Source organism: Calonectris borealis, chromosome Z (assembly GCF_964195595.1).
Source record: "Calonectris borealis chromosome Z, bCalBor7.hap1.2, whole genome shotgun sequence".
NCBI classification, from domain to species: Eukaryota; Metazoa; Chordata; class Aves; order Procellariiformes; family Procellariidae; genus Calonectris; species Calonectris borealis.
The window spans coordinates 56,232,249-56,246,466 of record NC_134352.1 but is presented as its reverse complement, the minus strand read 5'-3'; the positions used below and the strand labels follow the sequence as shown (position 1 = coordinate 56,246,466).

General features: G+C 40.5%; 1 protein-coding gene across 5 annotated transcripts in view; it reads left to right on the top strand.

Annotated features, from left to right (window-relative positions):
- Positions 1–2,166: 2,166 nt before the first annotated feature.
- Positions 2,167–14,218, top strand: part of JAK2 (Janus kinase 2) — a 101,377-nt gene continuing 89,325 nt past the window's right edge. For 4 of the 5 annotated variants that reach the window (XR_012670944.1, XM_075137155.1, XM_075137146.1 and 1 more), the window contains exons 1-2: positions 2,167–2,272; positions 3,022–3,147. The gene's annotated coding sequence lies outside the window, so the exon portion shown is untranslated. Of the gene's footprint in view, positions 2,273–2,390; positions 2,476–3,021; positions 3,148–14,218 lie in introns of those variants that run through there. The other variant, XM_075137147.1, reaches the window with a different exon arrangement.

Genomic DNA, 14,218 nt, shown 5'->3' with positions numbered 1-14,218 from the left:
GGGGATGCTTAAGTGATAATAAGATGCAAATGTGAGATGCTGACAGGTTTTGGGTGCAGATGCCTTTGAAAGGACTTGTTAAAAATTAAGAGAGTAGCAGGAGCCCTGTTGAAAGTCATGGACAACCCTGAACAGACTAGTAAAAAAGGGTATTTCATAGGTCAATAGTGTGTTTTGCTATACAATGCTAAAATGTGTTTAAACTAATTATAATAGAAGACAAACAAAAGTAAAAATGCCTGGCATCACTAGACAAGCTGTAATGTTTGGAGTCCTAACAGATTGACTTTCACAATGTCGTCAAGTGATGGTGTGCTTTATCAGTCAAGAGTTTGGCAAGTTTTGCAGGTCCAACTAAACCTGGCCCTGACAAAATGCTGAAACTTAGTAATATAAGGATTTCTCATCTACTTCAGTAGAATTCTTTGCATTTGCAGGGTTCTGTCCGCAGAGATCTTGATGTGCAGAGTCTTAGATATGCAGTGAGCACAACCAACATAGTACACTACTCTCCTAGTCTTTTAAGTGGTCTGGATACCAGTGCTATATTAGGTGATTATATTTGGGAGGCATCAGAACATTTTTATTTTGCAGTTTGTTTCCATCCCGTTTGCGAAAAGGTTTCGGTGTTAGTGCAGTACACGCTTGTGTGAGTTTACCGCTTTGCACCCTGGAAAGAGAGAGACATTAAAAATGAAAAGCAAATTATTAGAGGATGTAATACCACAGAAACTTTCAGTGAGATCAGGGACTAGATATACTAGAAGAAAACGTGCTGTAATTGACTTCATTTCAAAAACACCAGGTATCCTTTAAACTGCATGTTCAAGGAAACCAAATATGCAAAACAATGTACACACCGCGTTGAATTCTAGTTCTGAATTGGCCTACGTTTTGTTTTTCTGTAAGGTGATGTTATATGACACGGGCATACTTTTTTGTTCTGCACAAAGAGTAGAATAACACATATAACATTGTAGAAATGACAGTGATAAGCTTACCCTTAAAAAATATTTTATTTGACAGTACCAACTGTTAGCTGACAGCTAACAGCTTGCTTTGAAATCACTGGAAGTTATGAGCATGAGCCTGTTGTTAGTTTTGAGACTCATCACCTATCAAACTTTTACATGGTTTTTTAGTTCTTCCCTGTCCCAACTCCTGTTCTTCCTTCGTTTCCTAGATAAAGACTTGACGGTATGTATCTGTAGATCAAGCCCTCTGACTCTGGTGTTCTTTCCTTAACTCACCATCTCTTCAGGTCAGCAGTCAAGCTCTTTCTCCTTTTGCTCATCTGTAACAGACAAGTAAGTTCCAGAGCTTTCAGATGAAGCACGTTTGCTTGGCATGGACAAGAAAATAAGGAACAAACTCATCACGTAAGAAGTTACAGGAAAGCGTACACTTGCGAGGTTGGAATTGTGGAATAAATCCTGGGAGCTGGGACAGAACGAGCACACACACACTTTAAAAAACCGTGCATTTTTCCTTTGGCCCAGCTAACACACGCACCACTGCGCAGCCAGACCGCAGCAAGATGCACTGCTTTTGTTTACCACGGCGGAACAAGGCAAGGTCTGTCCCTCAGACTTGCGCTCGCTGCTCCAAGGCCCTTTGCCTCACTTCACTTCAGTTTCTACCTCGCAGCGGCTCCCACCGCCGAGGGCAGACGGAAGCTTGTGGGAGACAAAGACCCCTTGCTCCCCGCGGGGAGCAGAAAGCAGCGACCGCCCGCACAGGAGCGGCTCCCCTTCCCGCATTTACACACCGCCGGTGCCCGCTCCACCGCCTACGAGGCAGGCTGCCGTCTCCGCGGGCCAGCCGCTCTGCGCCGACAACCGGTCCCCGGGCCGGCCTCCCCGAGGCGAGAGACCCCCCCGCTCGGAGGCCCACCGAGGGCCGCCGGCGCGCGGGTCGAGGGACCCCCCTCTGAGCGCCCTTGGCAGCGGAGCAGAGCGGGGCGGGGCGGGGCGGCGCTGCGCTGCGCGGAGCCAAGGCTCCGGCCCGCGCCCCGCCTGGCCGCTGCGTGATGACGCAGGCGGCGGGAGCCTCGCGGCTCGCGTCCCGCCCAGCGAGAGGGCGGCGGCCCCGCCCCTGCCCCTCCGCTCCCCCGCGCGGGAGGGCGGGGCGGCCGCGCGGAGGCAGCGGGCGGAGCGCGGCTCGGCGCGCTGCTGCCGCCGCCGCCGCCGCGTCCCCCGGCGCCGTGCATGGAGAGGGAGCGGGCGCCGCGGGGGAAGCTGCCTGCGCGCCGGGCTGCCCAGCCGCCGCCGGGGTGAGTGGGGCCAGCGCCGCCCGGCGGCCGTTGCCCACTGGCCGCCGCGGCCGGGGCGGGGGGGTGAGTAGGCGGGGGAGGCGGGTGGCCGGGGTGGCGGTTACACCTCGGCGTATCCCGCGTCCGGCCCCGCTGGCGGGGAGCTCCGCCGGCCGGCCCCAGAGCCGCGTGTGGCGGCTGCCCCTGCCCGGACCCCGCGGCGTGTGAGTGGGGGGGGCCGAGAGGGCGGGGGTGCGCGGCGGGGCCGGCGCTAGGCAACGCGGCGGCGGGGCCCCACGGCGGGTAGCGCTCGGCGGGACGGCCGCCCCTCTCTAGGCCGTACCTGGGGAGGGAGGGGGGCGGAAGGGCTGTCGGTCGGCACGGAAGGCCCTCCTTGGCTGGGGGTGTGTGCGCCGGTCAGGGCGGTGTTCCCCCCCCCCGCGTAGGCAGCGCTCCCAGGAGGCCGGCCGGGCGCGGGTCTGACCTGGCCGGTAGGGCACCTGGAAGTCCGCCGCGCCTCGGTGAAGGTGGTGTGTTTTGCTGGCGAACTTCCTCGAGAATACTTACTTGTGCCGCTAAAACAAAATAAAAATTTTTTAAAAAAATCTTCTCATTGCAGAAGGAGGGCAAACAGTCACAGAAGCATCTGTGTTTTTTCTCTATATGTCTGTCTTGAGTTTGCTTCTGGGTGCGGAAATGTTCCCTTAGATGTGGGGTATGAATTAATGAATTTAATTTATTTTCCCAAGAAAATTTTTTTTTTTTTTTAGAAAAGAATTGCGGATAAAACTTCTTCAGAATTTTTTTTTTTTTTTTTTTGTGCAACTGAAGTCTAAATAGAACCTGGTTGTCTCTGTCTTCAAATTTCCCCTTCTCAGCTCTGCAGTCTGTGACAGGTGAGAAAATAACACCTTGCTGTGGTTATTCGTAAATTGTTTGTTGCTGGAGAGACATAGACTATATTCGTTTTGGTCGTTGGGCGGAAGGAAACGTAATTGGGAAGACTGTGATGGCTACTTATAGTTTCAAATGTGATTTTGCAGATTAGTTGCTTAGTGGTCACTGTTTCTGACATCTTAGCCCTGTACAGCTTTCCAGTTTATCATCTACTTCTCCATTGGTTCCATTGTTAGTCAAATTTAATATATATGCAGATTAGGTGAGAGAGAAATATTTCTAAAGTTTGTCTTATGTTCCTTAGGCATGCCCGTTTATCTTCCCTGCTTAGGGTTAGTGACAGTAATTTGAGGATTCAGTAGGAACACAGAAGCCATCACTGTCTTCTGCTTGATGAGAATGAGTCCCAAGTGACTTCAATGATGTAAATGGACAATTTTGTAGTAAACAACTTCAGTATTATAGTATGAAATGATAGGGAGCTTAAGCAGTGGTGCGCTTTCCAGAGAAGCCTTAAGTCTGAGCTACTTAGAGAGTTTTTCATTTTCGTAAGTGCCAACGACAGCAACATAAGGAAATAGCGTTTGCTGCTGGAGGGGAAGTTTTAATGAGCAAGAAGTTTACAGAATGCAGAAAATGGTTCGACATTCTTGTTGATCAAATCAGTTTGAGGGGAGCTGCAGAATGGAAAATGAAAGGAGACTGCTGCTGCTTCTCCGGCGCAGCTCTTAAGAGTGGTGATTGGGCTAATAAAAAAGTTGAAATCTCTGTAGAATAACCATTTCCAAACTATGTGGAGTTAATGTTATGCATGACCACAGAATACTACTAAAGTGAATGTCACTGCCATCTTGTACTAGCAATGGCATCTTCTTGCTGAACTTCTAAGAAGAGCACTTAGTGAACGGGGTTGTCATTTTGCCATTGGTCTCTTTATCTCAGCTCTGGGGCATTTTTACAATATGACCTTATGTAAACCAAAAGCTAAGTGATGATGTTTGCAGTTACAGGAAGTAATCTAGCATCTCAGCTGAAAGAACCTTAAAAGAGAAATAAACAAGATTCAGAAATGTAATAATATTAAACAGATACATGAATTAAATGGTGTTAGTTATGGATAAAAGGGAACTACTATCAAAAGTTACAAAACTTTCATTAAAAAGCAGATTAACATAATTGAACATGCAATAATTAAAAAAATATTTGTTTTAATGGTGTTTTGAAAAAACAACTGATGTGGAAGAAGGCAACCAAAACCTTGTGGCTTTTTTATAAAAATAACTGGAGCTTTGAGTAGGAGGTTGAACTAGATGACCTCCTGAGGTGCCTTTCAACCTGAATTATCTTATCCTAGTTCTAGTATGCTATTATAGGCTAGCATTTCTGTTATAACACCCCCTGCTTCTTTTTACCTGGTCTGTATGCAAATATTAACACTGTTATTAGGCAATACACAGTTATGTTTTTTCCATTTAACTTAATAGAGCTGCTGTTTCAAAGCCTTTGACCCGGCTGTGCACTGATTTCAGTTGGTTCTGTATGAATTCATACGTCCACCCACAGTGTTCTCAGCATGAGCCCAGTAAGATGACTAATATGAGTAAGACTAGCAAGATCTGAGTCAACATTTGAGCTCATGCTTGCATTTGTATTTCTCTAACTTGTTTCAGATGTGATTTCATTATCAGAAGGTAAATGAGGAGCTTTTGTGAATTTTTGGGTATGAGATTTTGTAGATTATTCCATAAGGTAGATCTGTCTTTATGGAGACTTGAAAAACAAAACAAAAATATGTATATACAATGAAGCTTCTTTGTAGTAGTTGTGCTGAAAGAACTGTAATCAGTTTTATTTGCCACATACAAATAGGTGCTTTTTGCTGCATGCTGTGTTGATCTAGAGAGTACATTATATCTCTCACTTAAATGGGTTATACACCTTGCCATACAGTGAGAGCTGCAAGGTACAAGTGCAACTGTCTCTGTCAGTTGCAACTGTGAGATGCTGGAAGAAAAAAGGTGATGCCTCGCTTCAGTGTTAAGCTCTCTGGGTTATGCAGTACTGAATGCAGAGAGATCTGATTCACATGGACAGTGATGTAATCCCCTTGTGTTATCGTCGGTATTGAGGTACAGCTGATTTGATCTTTGAAAGTAATTCCTAGCTTTCTTTCTGTCCTGTTGACCTGAACTAGAAAGCAATTTTCTGTGGAGGAAAGTCTTAAGTACTTCTTGAATAGGCAAGTAGACTGATTTGCCTGGAAGATAATTGTCCATCTAATTTTGGTTATGCAGTCACTGTATCAGACAGTGAAACATGAATATTTAAATCTGACTTGTAGAAAGAAAAATCCAATGTGTATAGCCAACTATTGATTTAAAATCAATACAAGCGTTGTCCTTTTTTGATGTGAGTTGTCTCTGCATCTGTGTCTTTGACAGTGACTTCCACAGTAGTATAACACAGTTCCTTTTGTTGTTAGTAGATTGCTTTTTAATCATGGTTGAACATTTCCTTGTAGTAGGAAGAGAGGCATTAGCTTTTGCTGTTTTGATTTTCTGTACCTCTGTCCCTTCTTCTGGGCTTTCTTCTGGTTGTGGTGTTTTGTTTTTTTTCCTTCCCCTAGCATACTTAGTATTTGTCCATAGCTCAGATAAATCTATGAATTGATTCTGGTTTTCTGTGTTTTCTGTGATGTCACAAAAGACAATATTCCAGGTGAAATGAGAATGTTTTCGATTCCATTCTTTGTTCATTGGAACACTTTGTTGCCTGTCTAGTGTGTGCCTGTGTTAAGCAGAGATTCTGTTGAGCTGCACATCCTGTGCATGGTTATTTTGTTTATCTGCTTACATTTGGCTTAAAATTCAACGCCATGTGGGAATTGCTGCAAGTTATTCTTTCAGGAGTTTATTATTTTGTATTGACATCAAATGTTATCTGTCGTCTGTTTTTTCGCTTGGCTAGCTCTCAATTTTGATCAAGCTCAAGTTTTGTATTAACCGGTTATCACCAAAGTTGTTTTTAGGTTGCTGTTCAATACTTACTAGAAACCTGAAAACATTCAATGCCAGGCCTAGGAAAAAAAAGCTGGAGCATTTCATGGACTTATTAAACTGAAGATTGATTACTTAGGCTGGGACTTTGAAAGTGCTTATATACTTGCATAAATATGTATAGTGTGGTATTTCTTGCTCTGTTTGCATTCCCAAGTAGAAAACTTTTCTGATATTTACCTTAGTTGTTGAACTATGTGTTGTTTGTGATGAAGAATTTTTTATTGACAGTCTAGTGGAGCCATCTTAGCTGATATCCCCTTTATCATTTTGCTGATGTGCTTAAGCAGTTGCAGTAGATTTCAGGATTTAAGAAATTCTTTTACAATTGTTTTAAATAAGTAAATATATCTGTTCAAAGTGATGTGATTGAAGTTATTTGCATGTATAAAATGTTTCCTTATGTGTGACTTTATTGGTCTTAATGATTTCTTTTTTGTAGCCTTTAATAAGAATAATCATCAAATCAGTTGAAATCAGTTTGTGAGACTTTTTTTGTACTAAGTCATCCTGTTTCCCAAAAACAGAGTATGGGGACAAGAACTTCGAGATTTTTTGTTTTTTAATATTTTAGAGGAATAGTGTTAACATTTCTTAGTCTGGCACTGACACTTTGTATATATAAAATGGATCTTTAAGGACATGTCTAGTATGCTTTAAATGAATATTTTCCGTCCTTGTTCTCCATTAGTCTTGGTTGCCTACTAGGATTTCATAGTTAGGAGCAAAATGTTCATCATTCTTCAATGTGTTGTGCTACAGCCTGGGTTTCCAGCACTGTGAGATATTTTTAAAGTAAGAAAAACTTCGACTTTTAAATGTCTAATCTTGCTACGTATAAATACACAGTAAATTTGGTACCTGTATTTCTCAAACAATTTTTAGAGACCTCAGTTGTTTAAGTGCATTTAGATTGGGAGCCCTGTTAACTTCAACATGAAATTATGTTTGCTTGCATGGATTCAGTTACAGAGAGAGGGCCACAGGTGGTGTCTGAGTTTTACTGAATATATTAGGTAAAACTTGACTACGAGACTAACGCAAGAGCATTTGAGGACAAACGCTATTGGAAAACAACCATTAATTCCTAATAAAAGCGGGTTTTTTGTGCATTAAAAAGGTGCTTTGGAAACCTATTGAGATAGTCAAATAACATAGGAGGCTGTGAGGTTATAAAGACAAAAGCCTCTCAAAAATAGAGCTTTCAAGTGAGGGTTTGTGTTGGAGAATGATGTTCAGAAAAAAATATAAAGTCTGTTTTATGTGGTATAGTTGGTGTACTGCATACTACAGTAGGCAGTATAAGCCAGCATTTCCCAGTTGTGGGGAATTCCAACATTCTCTAATGTTTGGTGCTGGTTCTGCAAAATGTAGCAGTACTGTATGTTTGTTCCTAAGTTAACTATAATACAGTTGCAAGGGACAGCAATCCCCAGCTGTCTCTATACTTCTCTCTGAAGCAAAGGAGCAAAAGATTGCCAAAATGCAGAGGGGAAATAAACCACTTATGTGTTTGTTGCATCCTGTCTATATGAAGGAGTACTCCTGTGTGCTTGGAAATCAGGAGTTGGGGCCAAATAGCAACTGGTCTGTAGGAGGGGGCATCCCCTCAGAGACAAACAGAATCAAAAACATTCTTATTCCAGCCCTATAGTCTACAGAGGTAAAGAAGGCAAAATGTTATCCTCAGAAAATGGAGGGAGTAAAAGGAATCAAATTAAGTGACACCTTTAAAACCGTTTCCTTGTAGTTGAGGAATCAAAATTGGACAAAAGCCAAACTATTTCCATTTTATAAGTTGTGTGAAGACTGCCAAGAGGATTGGTGAACCTGAAAGCTTGCATGTTTTTCAACTTTATCATCAAACTACTAAAGCCATTTCCTCTCACTATGAAATGTTCCTCACATGGAGAGAACTGCTTCTCGTACAAACTGATTTTGGAAATTATAACTGGCATTTCTGATCTTACTTCTGACACTATTTTGCCATACTTTGCCACACTGGCAGTACAGGTTCTCTCTTTGAATTCTTTTTTGAACCACTAGAAGTTTTATTTTAATATGGAATATATTCTAGTCATATAATAATATGTACACAGAAATGTCTTCGGTTTTTATTGCCTTGTAAAATCAGATTTAAGCCAGTTCTACAAGTTTGTACTCTAAAGAGTCTCAGATTAGTTGTGTGAGATTTGAATGCCCACTTCTGTATATTAAGATCAGTGTTAATATGCAGTTTTTAAGCAACAGATTTATTTTTATTATATTGACAAATTGTCTGCTATGCATTGTCTTCAGATTTCTGCACTGAGTAAAACAGTGACACTCCTTTGGGTTTTTTATATTTTGATGCCTTAAGGTTTTGCTCTTTGGAGCAGTAGAAAGCAGACTCTATCTACTTAGCAACTGATGGCCAAGGGACAGGAGAATTCCTAATGCTGGGGAAAATGGGTGGGAATCCAAGCAGAGAAAGAGTTTTGGCCTTTCTGTCAGGAAATACAAACCATGAAGTTCCAGAGATCTAAGAGTAAGGTAGAAGTTGTAGTTTCATGATGGCTGTTAAGTGTTCTCTTGAACTCTCTCTGGCGCACAAGATGTTTCTTTCCTCAGCCTCTCACAAACACTGGAATTCGCTGCTCCCTCGATTTTGTAAACACAACAGCTCTTTGTAGTGCTGTGCTGTAAACGGTATCACAACTGTGACCTAAGTTAAATTTTTTTTTTTTCTCTTTTGGAAGAAGTGGCACGAGGGAAGGGGAACGGACAGGATAACTTCTTAAGCTGGCTTGCAGTGCCAGAGAAAATGTTGTGTAACCACATCCTGGATAACCCCAAAGATGGACCGAGCTACAAAAGAAATTTTGGGTTCCCAGTGGAATTTGAGGACGTGGGATTGCACAAGACCCAGATCCTCAGCTGTGGGCAATAAAGCGTGTGTCAATCCAACAGCTGGCTCCCAAAAGGTTGAGACTTTGGAACTATTCTAACAACTGTGTAAATAGGTGCATGGTTGTCTTTCAATTGCTCTGTACCTGGGTCTTCATAAACCTTTGTAACTATGCTGTCTATCAGGGGTTTTGTAAATAAATACTTCTGGTTGCTTTAATTTTAACCTGGCTTCAGTTAAAGGTGATTTCAAGGTAGCTAGCTAACATTAGGACATTCAATTCCGATGAGTCTTTTGATCCCTAAAACTGGAGCTTAACACACTAACGTAGTGTTTTGGGCATTGAAAGGATGATGGAGTTGGACTGAATTCCAATAAGTATTTTGGAAGCATGCTTGCAGAAGTTGGGGAGAAGCATGTTAGACTTAAGTTTGTGATAATGAGAATGCAAAACTGTTAGTGGGACTTACGGGCCCTGTACGAGGTGGGTGTAAAAAATGAGCTGGAATCTTCACTTTTCATTGTTATACGTTGGCAGACCTAAAGGCGGTGTGATGAAATAGACTCAGGTCAAAGTGGAGAATAAATAAACCAGGAGGCTTATTTGGTTGAGGTTAATGAGATTACACCAGTGTAAGTCAGAACCAAATCAATTTGAAGCTATGTCTGCAATAGGGTTGCGTGTGTGATTGTAACACACGTGGCTTGTACCTGAACGAGCTCATATTTCAGCGGCTGGAAGCCACAGCAGTGTAAATTGCACAGGACACTGAAAGTTTCATGTTGCTTTTGCTACCTAAGCTGGTTCAGGTATATTAACAGTGTTTAGAAGGATATCTTTAGACTGCAGCAGACTTAAGCCATACCATAATTTTCCGGGGCTTTGGTATTTTTCCAGGTCTGTTTTCTAAGAGCTCTGCCACTTGCTCAGACTGATAGCCTATCAATATTTTTGCCTGTGAACTCGCAAAGCTGAGTTTTAAACTAACTTTAGAATGTTAAAATGTTTTTACTTTGTTTGTAAAAAAGATTGTAATATTTGTCAGTTTTATTGTGGTTCTGTGAGTTTTGACACATAATTTTTTGGAACTCTTGAACCTGAGGTAAAAATTTTTGGGTAAGCTGGTAATACACAATGTCTCTTTTTATCATTTAAGATATTATGCTGTGATTAGAAGACTGTGCAAGGTGGTGAAATAACATTTCTTACAGTCAGACTTTTTAGAAGGAAATTTGATTTGCCTGATGTTACAGGAAGTTAACCGCATACCATAATGCGCTAGAAGGCATTGTCTGTCTGGTTTCTTATTCCTCCAGTTGCCTTGTGGACTGCGCTACCAACTTCTGTGAAATATCTTTGAGCAGCTTTGTATTTAGATTACTTGAAGCCATTTCTGGAAATATGGAAAAGCTTTATTTTTAAACAGTATGTAGGGCACTTGTGCTTTGTGTTAATGTGTCAAACTACTTTTCTCCTTCTCCCACAAGTCTGTCTTGGCTAAGAAACCCAGTATTGTTTTGACTTGCCACAATGTAGCTGAAGTATTTCTGACTTAGAATGCCTAAGGGGAAGTGACCCCAAGTGCCCTTTATCATGCTGTTAAAACAATAGGTTAAATATGCACGGAGCCAGGAAAAGTGGTGGTCTCTTTTCACGCTAAGGGGACACACAGAAGGAAAACGAGCATATCATCCCTGATTTTGGGTCGACAGGCAGTCACTATAGATGAAAAGGATTTCTTTACATTACTGTTTGTTTTAAAGACAACCATTTGGAGGTTATTATTACAATTTTGCTAAGGCCTAAATTTAGTCAAATAATGTAACTTTTGATTAAATACTATATTCATAGAGTCACAGAATAATTTAGTGTGAAGGGGACCTCAGTAAGTGTCTGCTCCAAACTCCTGCCAAAAGCAGAGTTAGTAATGAGGTCAGAACGGGTATCGAAGCTGTATGCAGTCAGTTCATAAGAACCTCCAAAGATGGAGACAACACATCCACTGCTGCTGGGCTGTCCTCAGGATGACAAACTTTCTCCTCATATCCTCTCTGAACCTCTTGTGTTTCAACTTATGCCTGCTGCCTTGCCTCTCGTGCTGTAAAGAGCCTGGCTCTGTCTTTTGAATAACGTCCTTGTTGGTACTGGGGGCTGCTGTTAGGTTCCCCCAAAGTCTTCTCTTCTCCAGGTGGAACAGGCCCTGCTCCCCAGTTATTCTCACAGGGTCTGCGCTATAGTCCCCAACTGTTAGTGGCCTCTGCTGTGAACGTGTTCCTGTTTGTCAGTGTTTTTTCTGTATTTGGGGGATGGGATGGGGCCTGGACATGGAATTTTAAATTCAAATAAGATCTGAATATTGGCAAATTTCTAAAGAAAAGCAGGACAGTAGGCGGCCAGAGACTTTTCAACAACCAAACTGGGAACATTTTCCTCTCCCAGTTTATGTATAAAAATAACCATAAGATGATGAGATACATTGGTTTTAAACCCTTAAAGGACTTGTGACCAGAAACAATCTATTCAGTTCATATAATTATAGTGCTTCCCTTCTTTAATGAACTGCTCAGTTTGAAATGTAAAATGTGTTTTGATAAATTTATTTGGTTAACTAGCATTTCTTTAAAAGTGTTGTATTTAATAATGTCAACTGTAGATTTTTTCTTCAGTTTTGTATGTGTTTTCATTACACTTCAATTTTCTAAATGCAGCATGCCAGAAATAAGTTAAAAATTACTGTCTTGAAAACCCTAGCCAACGTGCTAGCATAATGTAATTAATTAAAACTCAAAGTCTAGATAGAACATATTAAGTTCTCTCGCTTCTTACATAAAAATGCAACATAATGTGTCTTGTTTAATTAAAAAAAAATTCAGTACAAAGAACTGTTTGACTGCTTCAGTAATTAAATGTGCAGAACAACAGCTTAAAAAATAAATGTGCAAAACGTGATTTATATTAAATGTTCTCTTCAATTTCGATTGTAAGTTAAAGAAGCTATTTTAAATTAATTTGAATAAATCAATCTGTCTTGCCCTCAGATTGCTGAATACTTAATTATACATAGTTTATATGTATATAAATATATATATAAATATAACATATTATATATAACATTTTTGTATATAAATATAACATATATTTATATTTGATTGATTGTCTTTTTTTTTAATTCCCTTTGGTTCTGTAAGATTATGGACTGTTAAACCGACTGGAACTTTTGGAGTATTATGGCCTTTTGTTTTTCTCAAGTTGTTAAACTTCAACCAGTTGAGTTCAATGCGTTCTGTTTTGCTGGAATGTCTTCCGGAGCTAGTTACAAGGGTATGCCGGTGGGATTTGTTTCCTTTATCAAGCTGGATTCTTGAGTACGAGTTCACAAGTCAAGTTAGGTTTAATTTTTGCCTTTCTTAACAGTTGCTCTGTAACCTCTTTTCTTACTAGTAAAGTTAATTGTGGAATGTAAGTTTTTTCCCTTGAGGAACATAAATGTATGATGAATCAATATGTCACTTTTTGCATCATTTAATGATATCTAAATTTGTTCAATAAGAGCTTGTACTATTGGTATTATTTATTCCTAAAATTATTTTATTTCTTACTGAGATTTACTCTTGTACTTGAGAAGCTAATTATGTATGACGTGTTAGAACACTTGCCTTCTGTTTCCACTTCTTTTTGTTTTATATTGCTTTTTAAATTTCATGTTGCTGCCTGTATTATCAAATTAAGATGAGCTAAAATATTAAACTGTTTACTTGATTATTTAAGATTAGTTCAAAAGGGAAAGAATAGATTTTAAGAAATCCCAAATTGTTAAGCAAAATATCTTTGTCTTAATTCTTTTCCTCTGTTTGAGAAATATATCTGTTCGGAGGCAGTAAGCATGCATGTATTACCTCCATGGTGTTATTAGCTGAAACTATCTTTGCTTATTTCTGGTTCAAAAGCAAATATAAATTCTCATCTAATAGTTAATTTGTTATAATCCATTACAGTGAATTTAAAATACTTATCTATTGTTTGGTGCAGTATCTTTCTCATCTTGACATAATTTCCGGTTACTCACTGAGCCTTTAGAGAAAGAAACAAAGCAAACAAAACTGATGGACATCCTTTTGCTATCAGGGAAATAAGATGGGAAATCATCCTCCCTGATAACACATTAAGAAGAAGAAAGAGAGACTAAGGGAGCAAGAACAATGTAAAAGTCTCCCTGGCGAAAACATAGAAGATGCAGCAACAGAGTTAGATGGACTTGTAGACTCATTTGGTAAGCTTACACAGCAGATGGTGGGGAAAAAAAAAGTGTTTTAAATTGTAAAAGTGGAATTTCTAATATGAATGATATTGCACCACACACAAGATAACTGTTTTGAACCTGCAAATAAAAAAAAAACAGTCTCAGTCAAAGACACTGTGGGGAGAACATAATATATCCTTACTGCTTCTGAACGGTGATGTTTCCTGTGCTGTAAGAAAAGGAATTTTCTTCTTTTCCCGCAACAGTAAAAATATTGTTGCTTTCCTTCCTTGCAGTAGTGAAGCAGGAGGTGTGTTTACAGGCAGAAGCAGGAACTCAATAGGATTCTGGAAACAAAATGGCTTAAAGTAAGGACGGAGCAAGTATGTAAACAGCTTTGTCTCTTCATCCCTCCAGATGTCTCTCTGTTCTTTACCTTCTTACCATCTCTTTACTCTTCAGAACTTTTCTGTCAGGTTCAGTCATGTCTCTTCTATTGTGGCATTGTTGCTTTCTTACATTCCTTCCTCCAGTATCATTAATAAAAGAGCCATTAGCTGTGTTGTTGTTCTCAGAGCCAAATAGGTTTTAAGATCGCTTTTTGGTCTTGACAGTAGTCAAGGTCTGACCTACTTGGAACCAAACTTCAGGGCCCAGATCCAGCCAAATATTTCGTTTTTCAGTTTACATTGGTGAAACAACATTTTGTCTATCTGGATCCATTGTCATCCTCAGATATGCTAGAGCAAGCTCCCCAGTCAAGTTTTGAGCACCTCTGGATGGGAAAATGGGAAGAAAATAAAATAACCAAAAAGCACATTACATAAAAGAAATACTAAGATCAGAAACTATACGCCAAATATATTTACAAGCTGGGCTAAACTTA